Source organism: Coffea arabica, chromosome 3e (genome assembly GCF_036785885.1).
Source record: "Coffea arabica cultivar ET-39 chromosome 3e, Coffea Arabica ET-39 HiFi, whole genome shotgun sequence".
NCBI classification, from domain to species: domain Eukaryota; kingdom Viridiplantae; phylum Streptophyta; class Magnoliopsida; order Gentianales; family Rubiaceae; genus Coffea; species Coffea arabica.
Genome location: NC_092315.1, coordinates 32772302 through 32781601, shown reverse-complemented (window position 1 = coordinate 32781601; position 9300 = coordinate 32772302). Strand labels below are relative to the sequence as shown.

The 9300-nt window shown below is 28.3% G+C and overlaps 1 long non-coding RNA gene across 1 annotated transcript; it reads right to left on the bottom strand.

Annotated features, from left to right (window-relative positions):
- Positions 1–7627: 7627 nt before the first annotated feature.
- On the bottom strand, positions 7628–8747 carry LOC140038712 (uncharacterized). Its single transcript, XR_011842281.1, has 2 exons — positions 8609–8747; positions 7628–7782 (listed from the first exon to the last, which is right to left on the bottom strand). It is a non-coding gene; the product is annotated as an uncharacterized lncRNA (long non-coding RNA).
- Between the last annotated feature and the right edge of the window lie 553 nt (positions 8748–9300).

The following is a 9300-nucleotide window of genomic DNA, read 5'->3' as shown; positions in this document are numbered from 1 at the left end:
AAAGAAGAATTAAATTCAAATAAAACATTCTTAACAAATTTAAGATGCCCAACATTATCAGATTTTAGATGGTATAAAGATATGTTTTTAACAAATGTATTAAGAAGACCAGATTGTAATGCTTCATTCTGGAAAGAAAGATTCATAACAGGATTACCAAGTTTATTTTCTCAAAGGATAATGGATAATTTACAAAAGGAAATGGGAACAGATGTAATTTCATTCGAAAATATTACTTTTGGACAATTATTTGCTTTTGTGAAAAAAGAAGGATTAATATTATGTTCAGAATTAAGATTACAAATAAAATATGGATCAAAACAAAAAGAAGTAGGATCATTCTGTGATGCATTTGGAATTAAACGAATCAAATCACCATCAGCATATAAAAAGAGAATTAAAAAATATTCCAAGAAACCAAGATATATAAAATCTAAGGAAAATGAACCAACTAAAAGAAAGAAATTCATTAAAAAGAAAATTGTTTGTTACAAATGTGGTAAAATAGGACATAAAGCAAACAAATGTAGATTAAAAGAAAAAATTACAGAAATCTGTGTAAATGACGAAGAAATTAAAAATAAATTAATAAATTTGTTAATAAATGAAAAAGATAAAAGTTCTGAAGAAGACTATTATGATGATATTACTAGTTCCGAAAGTGAAGAAGATTGTAACTGTAATCCAAAATATATAAATGTTATAACTAAAAAAGAAGATAAAGAATTTTTATTAGATATAATAGAAAAAATTGAAGACCCAATAGCTAAAAAAGAATATTTAGAAAGATTAAAAAGCTTAATTATTCAAGAAGATAAAATGCCAAAGATAATAGAACCCTTTAGCATTTCAAAATTAATAGTTAAATATCCAAATATAAATATAATGAAAAAAGAAACTACTAAGGATCTTCAATCCGAAATTAATAATTTAAAAATACAAGTAAAACAATTACAACAAGAAATCATAGAATTAAAACTAAAAGATTTGGAAATAGAATCAAAAATAACATTAATAAATAACAATCAACCTTCAACTTCTAATACTGAAACGAATGAAATATTAATAGCAGAAAACCCAGTAAGAGAAGACCAATATATAAATACTATAGAAAAAATGACTTTTCAAAAATGGTTCGCTTTAGTAACTATCACAGTTGAAGATTTCAAAGAAACATTTGTAGCTCTAATTGATAGTGGAGCTGACACAAGTTGTATTAAAGAAGGAATAATTCCAACTAAATATTGTGAAAGAACAAAAGAAAAACTAATGGCAGCAAATGGAGAAGATTTAGAAGTAAAATATAAATTTACAAAAGGATCAATATGTAATAATGAATATTGCATTAGACATAATTTCATAATTGTAAACAATATAAATCATGATGTTATATTAGGAACACCTTTTTTAATTCAAATTTATCCATTTTTAGTAAGCAATGAAGGAATTTCAGTAAATATAATGGGAAAAATCATTACCTTTAAATTCTTAACTCCAATAAGACAAAGAGAATTACAAACCTTACAAACATCTTCAATATATAAAACAATAAATACCATTACTAAAGTACAACAACAAATAAACTATATTAAAGAAGAAAAATCTTATTTAAAAATTGAGGAACAACTAAATGATATTAAAATACAAAAAAGAATATCAGAATTAGAAGAATTATTTAAAAAAGAAATTTGTGCAGACATTCCTAATGCTTTTTGGGATAGAAAACAACATATGATAGAATTACCTTATGAAAAAGATTTTAATGAAAAAAATATTCCAACAAAAGCTAGACCAATACAAATGAATGCTGAGCTACTAGAATTTTGTAAAAAAGAAATAAAAATATTAATAGATAAATGATTAATAACACCTTCAAAATCACCTTGGAGTTGTGCTGCATTCTATGTAATGAATCAAGCTGAAAAAGAAAGAGGAGTTCCAAGATTAGTAATAAATTATAAACCTTTAAACAAAGTTTTACAATGGATTAGATATCCTATTCCCAACAAAAAAGATTTGCTTAATAGATTATTTAATGCAAAAATATTCTCAAAATTTGATATGAAATCAGGATATTGGCAAATATTAATAGATCCAAAAGATAGATACAAAACAGCATTTACAACACCTTTTGGACATTATGAATGGAAAGTTATGCCATTTGGATTAAAAAATGCACCATCAGAATTTCAAAATATAATGAATGATATTTTCAATCCTTATAGTTCATTCAGCATAGTCTATATAGATGATGTATTAATATTTTCAGAATCATTAGAACAACATTTTAAACATTTAAGTATATTTCTAAAAATAGTTAAGAAAAATGGATTAGTTATTTCTGCTCCAAAAATGAAATTATTTCAGACAAAAATAAGATTTTTAGGACATAATATATATCAAGGAACAATAAAGCCAATAAATAGAGCTTTAGAATTCGCTACTAAATTTCCAGATGAGATAAAAGAGAAAAATCAATTACAAAGATTTTTAGGATGCTTAAATTATATAGCAGATTTCTTTCCTAAATTAAGACAAGAATGTTCTATATTATTTAATAGATTAAAGAAAAACCCAAAACCTTGGACAGAAGAACATACTCAAAAAATAAAATATTTAAAAGCAAAAATAGAATCATTACCATGTTTGTGCCTACCCCATCCTAAAGCATTCATGATAGTTGAAACAGATGCTTCAGAATTAGGATACGGAGGAATATTAAAACAAAAAATAGATAATTCAAAAGAAGAATTAGTTAGATTTCATTCAGGAACCTGGTCAGATCCTCAAAAGAATTACTCAACTATTAAAAAAGAAATTCTATCTATAGTTTTGTGTATATCAAAATTTCAGGATGACTTATACAATAAGAAATTTTTAATTAGAATAGACTGCAAATCTGCAAAAGAAATTCTACAAAAAGATGTTCAAAATATTATTTCAAAACAAATATTTGCTAGATGGCAAGCTATTTTATCTGTATTTGATTTTGATATAGAATTTATTAAAGGAGAAAATAATTCTTTACCAGATTTTCTAACCAGAGAATTCTTACAAGGACATGGATCCAGCAATGATGGCTCAAAGAAATGATCGTGAATACACAAATTATTTGAGAACTCAACGAGATTCTCCTAGCCTTCAAAATAAAGAAAAATCAATTCTATCCAGAGGATACGTCTATTCCATTCAGACTCCGAATGGAAGACAATTTATTCCAGCCTACCAAATTCCTAAATATGATGAAATATATATTCATAAAAGTCCCTATGCAACCAGTACTCCAAAAGAAAGAGCCTTTATTCTACAAAGACAAATTCAGAAAAACACCCTTCGACTTCTTACTCATCAGAGATTAAGCAGAAGTGGAGATTTTCTTCACAACGAATTTATTCAGCACTATCAAGAACAAAACAGACAATTAACTGACCAACTTAAAGATGTTGTTTATTAATTTTGCAGGAACATGGATTCAAAAGCAGGAAGTTCCCGGCCAAAGACTCCTCAGGATTATGAGATGAGTCTTACCCCTGTAACTCAAAATAGATTTCAACTTTTATCAGATTTCCCAGCATTGACTTACAGTCAGGCTGCTACTCCAATTACTTCTCCAATTAGACCCATTCAACAACTGGTAAAATCCCCAGAAAAATCTCAAGGAAATACTTATTTTACAAAGCCATTTACTCAACATATTACTTTAACTAGATTCCAAGAAATACCCATATACTCTACTCTTCATCAAGTTACTCAAAGGATCTTTCCTCCAAAATGCTATTGGCAACCAGATGACCCTTCAAAAAATCTAGATTATTATGAATTAATCCTTACAGATACTCAATCTGTAGAGATTTACCCCATTCCAGATAAAAAGAATCCAAATATTATTAGTCATTCCAAGTGTATTATAAAGAAAGTTTGTTCTCCTAATGAATGGACTTCTCTTTATTCCAAAAAATCCTTTTCAGTAAACTTTATTCCAGATGGATTTACATATCAAGATTACAAAATGGCATGGTATCGTGCTTTCCTTTTTAGACCATTCAACCATTCCTGGTTCTTCACATTCAAAGATAGTTGCAGCAAAGAATTCCCAATTTGGTTCAATCACTGGTGGAAATGGTTTGGACCCCAACCAGAGATTCTACCTCCAAATGTTCTCATGGGATTTCAAACATATCTAAAAAGAGCAAAGGGGGAAGAATATACAAGACCAATTTCATTCCACATGGAATTCAAAGTGCCATGGATATTTTGCTGGAGTTTCAAAATTCATCAAGAACTGGAAAAACCTCTGCCAATGTCATTGGTAAGAGAATTCAAAATAAAATGGTGGACTGGATTCAATCAAGAATTTGGCGATCAAACTAATGTGATCAGATTCCTGACCACTGGAGACAAATTAAAGTGGACAGCTACTACCACTACTCAAAAGGAGACAAGACAGTCAACAATCATTCCAACCACTACACCAACTCCACTCACTCCAAAAAGAGACAAAGAAAAGGTGACGGAAATGGCATCCGAAGAAACAGCCAGTAACTTTTTAATAAAGCAAATCATGCAGAATCCCGAGATGCTGAAAGAATATCTGAATTATTTACAAAAGCCAAAAGAAGAAGACAAAATAGAGGAGCCAGCAGGATCATCAGAATCTACTTTTGATCCTTTTGATGACCCCATCGGTGGACAAAATCCAAACGACTTTTGAAAAAGAATGTCGGCCACAACAAATGAAAGCAAAATTGAAATGAAGATGAAATGCAGAACCGAGCCTCTATAAATAGATTCAAGATTCAGAAGACAGGCATCGGCGAAAAAATATCAGAAGTTGTAATAGACTTGTCTTAAGTTTTCCTACTACTCCCAGTTCTCCTACTATTCCCACTCACTCTAAAATAACCATTGTACTCAAAGTCTTTGTAGAAGTGGATTTCATCATTACAATAAAGTCTTCAAGGTTGGAATTCATTACAAGCTTCCGTTAGTCACTCAACAATCAAAAGTAAGTCCAACTACTTATGTTTATTGCATTTCAATAGCAAGACCAATATTTTGCTGGAGTTTCAAAATTCATCAAGAATTAGAAAAACCACTTCCAATGTCTCTAGTTAGAGAATTCAAAATCAAATGGTGGACCGGATTTAATCAAGAGTTCGGAGACCAAGCAAATGTGATAAGATTTCTAACAACTGGAGAAAAGCTCAAATGGACAAAAGATTCAACCACTACTTCAACAAATTTGTCACCCACTCCAACGACAATGCCATCCAATCCAACTACTATTCCAACCACTCCGAAGAAAAAAGATAAAGAAAAGGTGACCAGTATGGCATCCGAGGCATTTTCAAATGACTTTCTGATGAAAAAGATGATGCAGAATCCAGAGATACTCAGAGAATATTTGGACTATCTACAAAAGCAAGATAAAGATGACAAAAGTGACAAAATAGAGGAGTCAACAGGCTCATCTGAATCTACTTTTGATCCGTTTGGAGGACCATGCGGACAAGACCCAAATGACTTTTGAGTCACTCAAAGGTATTGACAAAATTCAAAAGAAAAGGAATCATTCATAGCTGTCGGCCACTTCTCAAAAAGCAAATGCAATACAAATGAAGATGAAATGAAGATTCAAGTGAAGACCCGAGCCTCTATAAATAAGACCAGACTTTAGAAGACAGACATCGGTGAACACACTAGAGAAAATTTAGACAAATCCTTTGTAATCCTTTCAAATCTTTCAATACCCACTCTCACCTACTCATACTAGTCTTTCAAAGCTATTGTACCATATTGTCAAAAGTTTGAATAAGAAAGCAAGTTTCAAACATCAAAGACTTCCGTGTGCTACTCCAAACTCCATATTTTCATTGTAAGTCTTTATACTTTATGATTATTGCAAGTTCAATTAAATACATGCATTCATATAAGTACCTGGGTTAGAAGTGGTATCAGAGCCACAACCCTGTTTAAAGAGCATACGCATATTTAAACTTTGCATTTACATTTACTTTATTTGAATTACGTTTCTGTTTTAAATTGGCTATTTCATGCATTTATGTTACATATTTCATTAAACTTTTACTGAAAACGTTGGTAAGACTTGATGCCTTGTTAGACCGTTGGTAAGTCCATGATAGGATGTTCCAGGCATAGTGCTCGGTTGTTCCCGTCTAGGTAAAATTTAATTAAATATTAAACATGGCTGCATTTCTTAGACAATTAAAAATATGATCTAATTCAAAGCAAGACAATGTAGTACAAAGTCATGAATATCATATGCCTATAAACAATTCAGATTGGACAATCCCAGAAGAAAAAATAGAACACATTTATAGAATTGGCCCTTTAGATTTCAAAACAGCTTTATCAGTTAAAACTGATGAAGAAACAATATCTATTCAAGAAGAATATCAAACCATACAATTATTAAATCACAGTACAATTCAAAAATACTTAAGTAAAGGATATCGCTATATTCATATAGGATTAATACAAATTGCTGTAAAACCTTTATTCCATCTAGGAGTAGATGCTCCCATATATCTAGCCTTAAGAGATACTAGACTCAAAAGATATAAAACTTCTTTACTTTCTATGATTCAAACAAATGTTTGTAATGGACCAATATATTTTAACTGTGCTCCAAATTTTTCAATAGATCTTACAGACCCACATATTTTAAATTCAGTCATATTAGATATTCACCTACAAGGAAATGAATTTGAAAAACATACAAAGAATTTTGCAATAATATATAGAATATATTATAGACCTTTATCGTCACATTTAAATCCCAAATTTATAATGACTCCAACTCTTAAAGACGAAACAACTTTATTACAAGTAGATGCAGATAGACCTACCACATATATTCCAAAAAGACTAAAATGGAATGATATAACAATACCAAGTGAATTTGAAATTAAAAATCCACAAGTAGCAAGAAATATAGAACAGACTACTGCAGAAGATATTATAGAAAAACAAGATGGAAGTACTTTAATAAGATTTACATCATTAAGAGAAAGACCAGAATCATCTTATTCATGGTTACCAACTAGACGTTCAAATTATGAATCATCTGAAATTAATTTCCCTATAGAAAGTACATCAAATTTTAAATATAAAACTCCTATTCCAGAAGTTGTAAATCAAAATAAATCCGAATATTCCCCAACACATTCTCAAATGCAAGGAGAAATAAATGTTATAAATAAACCTTATATAATAAACCATAAATATCTACAAGAAGATTTTGAAGATGAAGAAAATACAGAAAAAAGAATTTGATTTTTCCAATTAAATTCAGAATATAAAGAAAAATTAATGATAGAATGGAAAAATGAATTAGATAAACAAAAGTTTGATTTTCCTTTCTTTAATTGGTTATCATTTTATACCTCAAAATTAGGAATAAATGATATATATAATACACCTCAAATAAATGTTCAAACTAATTTATATAAAAAATGGAAATTAAAAGACGATCAAATATTAACATCAATACATCCTCCATTACAAGAAGTAAAAATTAATATAGGACATGGAGAAGTAATAGCCTCACCTTTTAAAAAGGGAAGAGAAGCTGAATCAAGTAATAATTCAATAAATTTAGAAGATCTTAAAAAAGTTTATCAACAAAATAATTATACAAATCAAATTCTTCATACAATATCTCAACATATGGAAGTATTAAATACAAAAATAGATACACTAAAGAAACCAGATTTAAAATTTCCTAATGATATATCAGCACCTCATTTTCAACCTAGAAGTCTGACAAGAGAAAAAGAACAAGATTTAGTACAAAGTATTAGCAATCAAAAGATAAGTAATACAGATAATCTATTAAATAAAATATCTAATGCATTACAAAATCTAACTACAGATTCAAAACCATCAACACCCAAAATAAACACATTAGATCAAATAATAGAAGAAAACTCTATGGAAGAATTAGACGATTTATCAGAAGAATCAATAAATTCAGATATAGAAGAAAATATACTTTTACCAATAGAAAATCAATTTGAAGAAGAAGATAATCAAATAAATCGGATAAAAAGAAAAAACTATAGTAACAATAAAAATTGGAAAATAGTAAGTTCAAAAAATTATTATCCTAGACCAAGTCCTCCAGATATTCAATATGAAGAAAGATCAAAATTTAGGACTACTAAATATGATGGAGATTCAATTTATGAATGGAATATAGATGGCAAAGCTGAATATGAAGTACTAAATAATTTACAAGAAATATATAAAACAATTAATACAATTACCAAAGTACAACAGCAAATAAACTATATTAAAGAAGAAAAATCTTATTTAAAAATTGAAGAACAATTAAATGATAGTAAAATACAAAAAAGAATTATAGAAATAGAAGAATTATTAAAAAAGGAAGTATGTGCAGATATTCCTAATGCCTTTTGGGATAGGAAACAACATATGATAGAATTACCTTATGAAAAAGATTTTAATGAGAAAAATATTCCAACAAAAGCTAGACCAATACAAATGAATTCTGAGTTATTAGAATTTTGTAAAAAAGAAATAAAAGTATTACTAGATAAAGGATTAATAACTCCTTCAAAATCACCTTGGAGCTGTGCTGCATTTTATGTAATGAATCAAGCTGAAAAAGAAAGAGGAGTTCCAAGATTAGTAATAAATTATAAACCTTTAAATAAAGTTTTACAATGGATTAGATATCCTATTCCTAATAAAAAAGATTTGCTTAATAGATTATTTAATGCAAAAATATTCTCAAAATTTGATATGAAATCAGGATATTGGCAAATAATAATAAACCCAAAAGATAGATATAAAACAGCATTCACAACACCTTTTGGTCATTATGAATGGAAAGTCATGCCATTTGGATTAAAAAATGCACCATCAGAATTTCAAAATATAATGAATGATATCTTTAATCCTTACAGTTCATTCAGTATAGTCTATATAGATGATGTATTAATATTTTCAGAATCAATAGAACAACATTTTAAACATTTAAATATATTTTTAAAAATAATCAAGAAAAATGGATTAGTTGTTTCTGCTCCAAAAATGAAATTATTCCAAACTAAAATAAGATTTTTAGGACATAATATATATCAAGGAACAATAAAACCAATAAATAGAGCTTTAGAATTTGCAACAAAATTTCCAGATGAAATAAAAGAGAAAAATCAATTACAAAGGTTTTTAGGATGTTTAAATTACATAGCAGATTTCTTTCCTAAATTAAGACAAGAATGTTCTATATTATTCAATAGATTAAAGAAAAAT